Genomic DNA, 11,447 nt, shown 5'->3' on the forward strand with positions numbered 1-11,447 from the left:
CATCAACATGACGAGATATTATGTAGCCATTATGTACCATGTATTTAAGAAGGAGTTAATGAGTACTTACCATAGGACAGGATATAATAGTGAGCTCAGATGATACATAAACGAACTTCTACTTCCCCAGAGAAAACAGATAGTAATCAAAGAATCACACAGATAAAAGTAAAAATACAACTGTGATCAGTGCTACAAACAAGAGGGAAATGGTCCTTTCATGATTAAATAGGGACTACTGACCAAGTAAGAGTGCAATGATATTTCCCTGAGGAAGAGACAGTAAGCCAAGATACAATGTTTATTATGATTCTGGAGACAGATGGATAAAAGATATCTAAATAAGAGAAGAACACAAAACAATACTTGTACTATAATTATAATATGTAAATATACATATATAGAATATATAGACAGAGACAGAAAGGAATTTGTAAAAAGAAAACTAGGTCTGTTAAATGGTAGGAACATGAGTAATGACTTTTTTCTTAAATGTTCTCTTAAATGTTCTTGTATTATTTTTACAGTTAATTTTTTTAAATGCAGTCCCTTCTTACATTTTTTACTTGACTCCAAGCATATTTTTTACATATTCAAAATGGCATTTTTAAAGTCCACTCTGCCTTATTATATTATTATTTTCCAATATAAACATAGCTTTTAGAGACTCAAGTTAATACATGTTATCTATTGGGGAATTTGCTCAGGTGAAAAAATACGCTTATTCCTAACCCTATCCCTCTTCATATGTTCATAACACCTTTTTGCGTTTCTTTCCCACTTCGTTTCAACTCACAGTTTGATTTGCTTTACTTAGTGTATTCTTGCTATTGAAGTTAAAGATGGAAAATATATCAACACCATAATAAGGTCAAGCCTGATTCAATTCATTGTATCTCCATTAAGAGGATCACAAACCATCTACTGATTTTATTAAAAGGAGAAGTGAGAAGAACTGGACCCTGGGTGAGATCCCTGCTGGTCAGCTGTGCACAGGCTGATAGATGGTCAGTGCCTGGCCTGGAGTTCGGACTGCGGTCTGGGTCCCCTCCGCAGGCCAAAGAAAGCAGCCGCGGGCCCAGACAAAGAGCACACCAAGACCAGACAGAACCTTCTGGGAGTGACTTCACTGCTCCAAGGGCTCAAAGTCACTCGCAGAAATGCTGCTTCCATCAGCAAAGGGGGTGGGTGGAATGTGTGGGGTGAGAGGGGAGAGGGGACACCCTTCCAAACAAGCATGTGCTGGGGAAATGAGTCCATTTCACGCTAAAGAAACTATGCTTCTCTGGAAACAAGGATTTCTAGCAAAGCTTCTGGGTATGTCCCATCAAAGTTCCCAGTTCCTAGGCTCTTGGGCAAATAGGAAGCCGTTTTCCTGTCTGTGGTGGTGAGCACTTGCTTCCCCCTGGGATGTGGAATGTCTAAACCGAGCATAATACAAGGCCACCCCAGCATCTGTTCATCACATGTAACAGCCAAAACTAAGGGCATTTTGAGGCTCTGAGCCAAGACCAAGCAATTCAATAATAAAGCAAACTTTCAAGGAAATGCAGCAAAGAGCTGGGTTTATTGGAAACCTTGAGGAGGGCCACGTCACTCTTGCCTCGTCTAATTTCCCCTCCTTCTTCCTTCTTCACCTCTTCTTCCTCCTTTCTTCCTTCTGCGTTCTCCACCCCTCTTCCTCTTCTCCTTCCTTCCTTCATCTTGGTCTTTCCCCTTCTCTTTCCTTCCCCCAATTTTTTCTTTTTTCTTGATTTTGTTTCACAAGAGAGGAATTTTGTTTGTCCCCCCTCTGAATTTCCTGCAGCTGCTCTGTTCTTTCCTTCCAGCCACAATGTTAATCCTTTTCTTGGTTCATCTCTTCAGATGGGGAAACTGATGACCTGGCAACTAAAACGTCTGCTGCTGACAGGTCTGCCTGTGAGGAGTGCAGTCCCCACACTGCAGCGGCTACCAGCCGGGCCTCCTCCCTGCCCGCCCTAGGCCCCAAAGAGCTCGGCCCCAGCCCCACAGGCTCCAGCCTTCACCGAACGGGGGCCCTGGGCCAAGGCTTGAAGACGGAGGGGAGGCCTCGAGCAGGGACCTTGCAGGGTTCAGCTTAGCAGCCATCCCCCTGGAGAGGGCTTTCTTGGCCACCTTCATGTAAAGTAAGTCTCCCTGTCATTTTCTTAAATCATTATCCTGCATGTGTCACCAAACTAGATTTAACTAGATTTAACTCTTTTATTCAAGGTGCACATCTATTTCATTTGTTTGCTCATCTTCTCCCCCACCTTCTTTGAGAAGGTAAGCTCTAAGAGGGCAGGGAGAAACAGCATCTTTGTTGTCCTCCATTTAATCCCCATTCCCAGATCAGTATCTGTTTCCTACAATGTGCTTGACAAATAATTGTTGAGCTGATGAATAATTAAATAAATAAAATCTAGTTTTTTACTGAGGATAGCTTATTTGTGCTTGAACAAAGGGCTCCATAGCTAAAAACAAACAAATTTTTAAAACAATAACAAAAATAGCTGGAGACTCTTATCACCTAAGCTAGTGCAAGACACATACGAAATATTAAATTTTCTAGTGGCCTCCTTAATAACAGAAAAAGAAGCAGGTGGAATTACTTTTAGCAAGATATCTTATTTAAATCAACATCTCCAAAATATTAGCATTTCAACATGTAATAAAAAATTTATAATTACTAATGAGTTCTTTTATCTGCTTTTGGGGAGACTAAGTCTTCAAAACCCAGTGTGACGGGCACCTTCAGCAATCTCCATTCGGACTGGCCACATTCCAAGTGCCAATGGCCACATGAGGCTGTAGCTTCCTTACTGGACAGCACAGCTTTTCGGTTTAGAGATCAGGGCCCTGCACCAAAGAGGATGAGGGACTGGCCCGCGGCATGCCACGAAGAGTTTGTTCTAAGCAGAGACCACGGCTCTGAGTTCTCATTTCTTGAATGGAGTACTTGCACACATCTAGGGGTAGCCTGGAGTTGGGGTCACCAGCACAGCATCATGCAATCCCATGTAGCCGGGCCACCTTGAGCAGGTTACTTACTCTCTCGGGGACTCAGCTACCTCATATGTTAAATAGGCTTCATCAGAGTAAACCAGATCAGGTTATTACAAGAATTAAAATTACATGAGATAAACCCCTACAAAGAAGATGACCAGATAGCATGCAGCACACCCAGTTAAATTAGAATTTCTGATAAACGAGAAGCTGTATAGCCTAAGTACGCCCCAAGCAGTTTCGGGCATACTTAACTGGCACTCTGTATTTTTATTTGCTAAATCTGGCGACCCTACTCATAAATTACTTTGCACGGTATCAGCCACAGCTTTCAAAAACTATCATTAGGATGCCATGCAGGAGCCACTGGAAGGGGAAATGTATAGATATGCATATGCTGTTAGTGAATATATATGCACATTCTGCAGACATCCTAATTTTTTCAGACATTCACAAATGGATGAAGTAGCATTCATTTTAGCACTGACAAAAAATCAGAGCAAAACCTAAATGATACAAATAAGATTGAAACCAAATTGCAAATGATGACAGAGACGTAGAGAAACTCTCCAATTCCGCAGGGCTCTGCAGGTTCTGATTTTACCACGTCGGGGTGGCCAAGACTGCGTGCCTGGACGTGGTGTGGGGAGCTGCACGTTTGGACAGGCCCCGCTGCCTGGGAAAACCACTCTGCCCCAGCAGCCTGTGCCCTCAGTAACTGTGCACGCTGTTCCCAAATGCTCCCAGCCGCTCCTCCTGCTGGAGCCCCAGACTGACTGCGACAAACTGTCAGTTTTATTAGCCAAGCAGATGTCATTGATATCTGGGAGATGCGACCATCATTCTTTCAGTGGCGGGAACGGGGGCCTGTTTCCTTTTCCTCCCCCCACTTCTCCAGCCCCTCCTGCCCCCAGCTGTGGCTTCCTGCCATTCATCCAGCAGATAGCTGCTCTTCCCACAAGACTGTGTGGTGGCCTCTGGGCCAACCCAATCTTAGCAGGCACAGATAAATGGGACTTCATATTTTATGATCGTGCCTATTGGAAAGAGCACAATTTCTGGGTGTGCTAAGTTCAGGAAGTGGATGAACGGGAGAGAAAAATCAAGAAATAGTGTTTCTGGTATGCACGTGTGTGTTTGAAAGGCAGTGAACATCAGGCAGAATTCTGAAATGACCACAGCAGAACACAGAGCACAGGATACCTATACCTGTACCTGGATTCAGGTCTTGGTCAAGCCATTTATTACTTCGTCAGCTGGGGTGAGTCGATTAACCAACATTTATCTGTTTCCTCATTTCAGAAATGGGGCTCAAGATACGTGCCTCCTGGGCATCTTGTAGATGTGACCAGATGGGAGCTAACCCCTAACTCCAGGGTCCCTGGAGGGGGTCTCTGCTTCCTCTAGGACATCATCCCACCACCACCACCATGAACATTCCAGCACTTCTTAAGACCTTCTAAATAATCCTGTAACACAAATGGACAAGTGAGCAAGATAGTGCTTCCTGGACAATTCGCCACTGAAATCCCAAGCCTTCCCTCTCACCACCTAGTTCCCTCATTTAAAAGGACTCTTCTCCCAAGGGTCTTCTTGGTCATGGGGCCTTATTCTCTCTTCCCTTTCCCTGGACAGTGCCCAGCCTCACTGCCTCCTGGGTCTCTACTTATGGCTCTACCCTTCCCTAGGAGGTGGGTGTATTTTGGTGTGTGTGTTTGTGGAGGGAGAGTTGTAGATAACTTTTTATTTTATTTCATTTATATATGCAAGGTTCCTGCCAGCATTTGATAAATCCTGCTATTTACTGATAATTAATTCCACGAATGTTTATTGAGAACGGATGATGCATCAGTGTTTTAAATGTTGCAGATACAGTGGTAAGAAAGAAAGACAAGCTCCCTCCTCCCTTGGGATCTGCCTACCAGTGAGAGGAGTCAGATAATAAAGAAGTAAACAAATAAACACTTGAAAGTATTATTTGTAATAATTACTGGTAGGGAAATAAATAGGATGTAAAGTCTAATGAGAGCAGGGAGGGCTACTTTATACTTTGGGAAAATCTCTTGAAGGTGGTGGTATTAACAAGAAGATCCAAAGAATGATAAGGAAATAGCCAAGGGAAGTCAAAAGTGAGCTACAGAAGATGTTGTGGCAGGGGATGGGCTTGTATCAAGCAGAGCTTCAGAAGCCTCATTCTAGAAACTTCTGTAAGAGTTGGGGAGTGGCAAAAGGATTAAGTCTCAAGACATCCATTGCCTGGAATGAAGTAACTTCTCTCCTCTCTCTAGAATGGTTCCATTTATGTGCCATCCTTGGAAGAACTGAGCAAATGCTGTCCCTCCAATGATTTTCTGTGTTCCATGTTTCAGATGAGGAGCTTCAATTGATAAAGGCTCTGGACTTTAGAGATAAGGATGAGAATTCAGGTCTCTGGTCCCTAGGACCCAGACCACGGTAGGAAGAGAGAGGAAATAGAACCCATACTGGACTTGAGTTACCCCACCTGAACCTCAGTTGCTTCCCCTGTAAATGGACAGCGCTAAGCGTATGGAGTGTTGAGCTTAGTGACTGAGAGCAGTTAGCATGGAGTCAGTGTGAGCCTCTTCTTCTCTTTTCTCTTTCTTTCTTTCCTCTACTTGACTCAAACAGTAATGAGGCAAATCAACTTAGCAGGCAACTGACTGCAAAAATTCCATATTCCCGAGTTTTCCTGAAGGTTTTAGAACCATCTGAAGACCCAAAAAGTTATCTGAGAACCAGACAAGAAGACACACACACAACACTCGATCCCTTTATGTACCAAACCCTACTCCCAGTAACGTACATGCCGTTCCTGCTATTCTGGACATGAAATCCAGTCTCTACTGATTTCACTATGAAGGTGTGGTGTGGGGCAGTGGAATTAATCTGGTCGGAGATTTTATATCTCAGGGTCCTGTGCCGGCCTCCTCCTCTACCACCCATGCCCATTGCCAAGGGGCCCTTGATGGCCTAGCTTTGCCATAAAGCATTCCAATGGCCAAAAGTTTCTATGCCATCTGGCAAAACACACCATAAAGCAGTATGTATTCTTAAATGCACTCAAATGCATTAACACTTGCAAACTCATTGACAACTGCTTTACACTTCTATCATACTGTATCATAAATTGCCTGATTCCTTCTCTCGGCCCATTACTTGACTGTAAGCTTTGGAGGGCTGAGCCTTGTCCATTTTTCTCTGCTCTGTGCAGTTGGTTGGCAATAGCTATCTGTTGGCTAAATAACAAACTCAAAACCACATATGCAGAATCAATCTATGAACTCACAAATAAACCCCCAATTCATGGTCATTCCTAATCATACATTCACACATAACATGCAAGGTACACTCATGCACTAACTCACATTCCTACTTTTTCTCTCTCAAGTGGTTCCATTCATCCCTTAGCACCTCTACATCTCTTCTGCATGTGTCCACTAGATAATTCCAAGTAGCTGGGTAGCTTATAAGGTGGCTTCCTGGCCCAGAGCAGATAGAAGTGACCACACCATGGATTTCAGAGCCCTTTGCTCTTCAAAGCTCACTGGTTTCAGGCAAGACTGGGTTGTCAACAGGGTCAAATGTGGTTCATGCACCTACTTCTGAGAGAGAACTAAACATCAGCCACCAGGGGTGGGGGGTGGGGGCAGGGGAGCAGGGCTAATCTGCTAATCTATTTGATATGCTCTCTGCCTGGGGTCCCAGGTGGTGAAGATGCCAAAGCAAAGGTATCAAGACATGTGTGGTCTTTAAATAGCCCTTGATGTTTGTCACAAGAGTTGAGCCTGGGGCCTGGACCCATTCCAGTTGGTAATTGATAATTTCAACTGGTAATTATGTGCTCTGGGTAGTTTCGGTTGGCATTCTGCACATCCCGCCCTCAAATGAGGAGAGGTGTTCCCGTGTTTCATGCCAGAGGTGGCTCCATTTCAAGCCCCATAAAGTTTCTAAATACCTTTGGAATGCTGCAGGATGAAAGATGTTATCCTCGTTAAATACATGGGTTTCTCAAAAGAAAACCCATTACTCTCTGGTAATGACAATTTTTTTCTGGTCCTTATGCTCCCTGTTAAAGGAAAATGTCAATTAATAAAGCCTACACACATAACCCTTCCCAAGAATTAACTAATTATGCCAACCAATGCCCTAAGGGGCTAAACAAGTAAACTGCTTGCAAATTATTGTATTCTTTAGAATATAGAGGGATTTTCTAGATTGTTTTAACATTCTTTTTTTTCACTTTTTGATGTATCATTACTAATCCACAAGTATGTTCACTTGTCTCCCCATGGCTTATCCCTCCATTTAAGAAGACATCAGCCTGTTGCTAACCTTTTTAGAATGGATACTGGCCAGGATTTTATGACAGCTGAACCAGAGATAAAATTGGTATCTTCCTCTTCCTTTTTTCTCAAAGGAATTTCAAAAACGAATTCAGTTCAAAACATACGCTGGCAATCATGGACGTGAACACTTGTAAGACCCAGGAGATGTGCAAGAGTCTTAGTCTTCAGATTGGAGTGGCCATTTCCATAAATATCCTTATTTCCTGGAAAGTATCTGGGCCCACTGAAAACACGTCTGAAATGAACACAGACCAAGCCATCCCCTATTCTTTTTAGTTCTCCACTGCTGGCAAAACAAACTACACCAAAATGCAGTGGCTTAAAACAATAGCCATGCCTTTTAGGTTGGGAAAGATGGTGGTGGTGCAGGGGCCTGAAATGAAAGTGGACGGCAGTGAGTTGAAACTGAGCAAGAAGTGGTGGCGATCATTAGTTCCAGAGTGTGCTGCCAGGTTGACACAAGCAGTCCCAAGGCTTGTTAGGAGGTCCCTGCATCAAACCTCCTGGGCACAGTGGGGTCAAAGGGAGCTGCAATTGGGTCAACTTGCTCCTTCCACAGCACTTCACAAGGATAAGTCACTTTCTGATAAAAGAAGTGAACTAAAGAGATGCCTGAAGGTGGACAAGAAAGTTGCAGAGAAGGAGGAAAAGCAGAAGGAGGTCAGTGAGAAACAGCTAAGCCAGGTTGCTGCTGCTGCCACCAGCCACACCATTGATGACAGCATGGGTGCCAAGGAGGAGAGCCTGGACCCAAATCAAAAATACTACAAGATCTGCAGTCAAGCCATCCACCAACTGAAGGTCAATGGGGAAGACCAGTCCCACACTAGTTCCATGTGGACATCTCGCCCACTCTTTCCATTCAGGAGTACAGTCACCTGTGGCCTGGGGACCAACTGTCTGACATCACCTTAAAGGTGGCAGCTAGGATCCATGCCGAAAGAGCTTCTGGGGGCTCATCTTCTATGACTTTCAGGGAGAGGGGGTCTAGTTGCAAGCCATGGCCAATACCAGGAATTATAAATCAGAAGAATTTATTCAAATCAATAATAAACTGCATAGGGGAGAAATAATTGGAGTTCGGGGAAATCCTGGGCAAACCAAGAAGGGTGAGCTAAGCATCATTCCCTGCAAGATCACACGACTGTCTCCCTGTTTGCATATGTTACCTCATCTTCACTTTGGCTTCAAAGGCAAGGAAACACAATATCATCAGAGATACTTGGACTTAATCCTGAATGACTTTGTGAGGCAGAAATTTATCATTGGCTCTAAGATTATCACATATATAAGTAGTTTCTTGGATGAGCTGGAATTCTTAGAGGTTGAAACTCCCATGATGAACATCACCCCTGGAGGAGCTGTGACAAAGCCTTTCATCACCTACAACAATGAGCAAGACAGGAACTTAAATAAGAGAATCGCTCCAGAACTCTGCCACAAAGATGGTGGCTGTTGGGGGTGTTGACCGGGTATATGAAATTGGATGCCAGTTACAGAATGAAGGAATTGATTTGACTCACAATCCTGAGTTGAGCACCCGTGAGTTCTACACGGCCTATGCAGACTATCACAATCTCAAGGAAATCACAGAGAAGGCGATTTCAGAAATGGTGAAGCACATTGCAGGCAGTTACATCCAGATGGCTTGGAGGGTAAAGCCTATGAGATTCCAGAGAATCAGCACAGTAGAGGAACTTGAGAAATCCCTGGGGTTGAAGCTGCCAGAAATTAACATCTTCAAAACTGAAGAAACTTGCAAAATTTTTGATATCTGTGTGGCAAAGGCTATTGAATGCCTTCCACCCCAGACCACAGTGAGACTCCTTGATAAACTTGACAAGGAATTCCAGGAAGTGATCTGCAGCAATCCTACATTCACCTGTGATTACTCATATATAATGAGCCTTTTGGCCAAGTGGCATTGCTCTAAAGAGGTTGTAACAGAGCACTTTGAGCTATTTGTCATGAGGAAGGAAATCTGCAATGCCTACACTGAGCTGAAGGACCCCAAGGCCAAGGCTGCTGGTGGTGATGAGGCCATGTACATAGATGAACACTTCTGTACTGCCCTGGAATATGGGCTGCCCCTGACAATTTGCTGGGGCATGGGCATCGACCGTGTCACTGTGTTCCTTATGGACTCCAGTAACATCAGGTAAGTGCTTCTGTTTCCTACCATGACACCCAAAGATAAGAAGGAGAATGTAGCAACCACGGACACACTGGAAAGTATAACAGTGAGCATCAGTTTAGAAAATACTAATTGCAAGTGATGTAACAGGCATTTTACATTTCTGCAAAAGGTCAAGGTCTGCAAGGGAATTTTTGTTTGTTGCAATCCATTTGATTAACAGAATTCAGCTCAGCCACCAGAAGAAAGAAGAAGAATTAAGAATTCCTTTTTACTTCTTGAACCAAAGAAACCATTTTTCTCTATAAAACAAAAACAGTCATTTTATTATCTCTCAATTCTATAGGTTGACTGAGCTCAGCTGGGTGGTTCTCATGCCGGTCTCTGTTGAGATCTCTCAAGCAGATGCAGTCAGATGGTGGCTGGGGCTGGAGTCATCTGAAGACTGGTACCCTGGGGTGGCTCTTTCCTTCTCCATGTTGTGTCAGAGCTATTCCTGCCCATGTGGTGTCTCCAAGTTGTTTCTCCAGTTGAGTCGCTAGATGTCTTGCACAGTGCCTCGGGGGGTCACCAGAATGTGTTCCAAGACAGAAGCAGCAGAAGCTGACAATCTTCTCAAAGGCTCTGGCTGGAACCAACATCGTATCAAACCCTCTGCATTCTACAGCTTAGCATGAGTCTCAGACTGGCCCAGACTCAATGGAGAAGGTGACTACAAAGGGTGCACAAACTCAGAGGTGTGGGTCATTGGGGGCAACCTTTGAAAAACAGCTACCACATCATACTGTCTTTTTCATCAACCACCACCAAAGGCTTCCAGTAGCACACTTGACCACAGATTCTTGCTCTGGTACTCACCCTTCTCAGCCTCTTGGCTGGCCCGTCTCCACCTCTGTCTTGCTTCAGAGTTTGGTTTTCAATTTTTTGCTTTTCCTTCACAGCATCAACATTGACCATCTTCCCAGTTTTCAACTTCACCGAAGACCCATAATGACTTTCCATCTCTTTAGTTGAAATCTGATGGGAATTCCGTACACATTCAACTCAAATATTGTCAAGGAAGGACACAAGTTGAGACACTCTCTATATATGTGTCCTTGTGTTTAAAAATGCATAAATGCACATATATGTGCATATATAGTTTTGTGTACATATGGAAAATAAGTGGACAGATAAACACTAAGTTGTCAACAGAGATTTCCTGAAAGGAGTAGTTTGGGTGCTCGGAAAGGGGTAACAGGTAACTTTTTATTTTACCCTCCTCCAGATGTAAAAATCTTTGCAATGAATTTTCACTTCATTCATAATAAAAATTAATTTAAAACCTAACCGAATTTAGGAAACATTTGCCAAACTTTTCCATGAACCAGGCCCTATTCTAGTCTAATTTGGACACACACACTCACACACACACACACACTCCCTGCACACACCATCATTCAACATCAGAAAACAATAGTATTCAACACACTTCAAAACACGGCCAAAGCTCACAGAATGTTTACAAAATTCAAACTGGTGCTGAGAAGTTATTTTCCATTTTAGAATAAAAAGAACACGGCTAACTCTGCTTCACCCCTTGCTTTCTTACACTGAGTATCGAGAATTCTTCCCCTGGCATATTGACAGCAGAATCTGGCTCCCTTAGCCAGGTGTGCAGTGACCCAGAGCAGCCCTGGTAGAACCCACCCTCAGCACTCAGGTGTGTCTCCCTCTCATCGATTGAATGCCTCTCTCTCCAAGTGGCAGGATGCAGCCCAGGAGTCATTCCCAGATCATACTTATTTCTGAGAACATGCTCTTTCTTGAAATGGTGATGCAATGCAGAGGAGAGTGTCAGGGCTGATCAATGACAGCAAGGGCTCTGTCAGGATGTACAGTAATTTGACTCAGCTCGATAAATCGGAACCTTGGGCAAGTTCTAAAAATGCTTGCACAAA

General features: G+C 43.7%; 1 pseudogene; it reads left to right on the forward strand.

Moving 5' to 3' along the window:
• Positions 1–7,727: 7,727 nt before the first annotated feature.
• LOC119518579 lies at positions 7,728–9,649 on the forward strand (annotated as a pseudogene).
• The last annotated feature ends 1,798 nt before the right edge of the window (positions 9,650–11,447 follow it).

This window comes from Choloepus didactylus, chromosome 22 (genome assembly GCF_015220235.1).
Source record: "Choloepus didactylus isolate mChoDid1 chromosome 22, mChoDid1.pri, whole genome shotgun sequence".
Taxonomy (NCBI): Eukaryota; Metazoa; Chordata; class Mammalia; order Pilosa; family Megalonychidae; genus Choloepus; species Choloepus didactylus.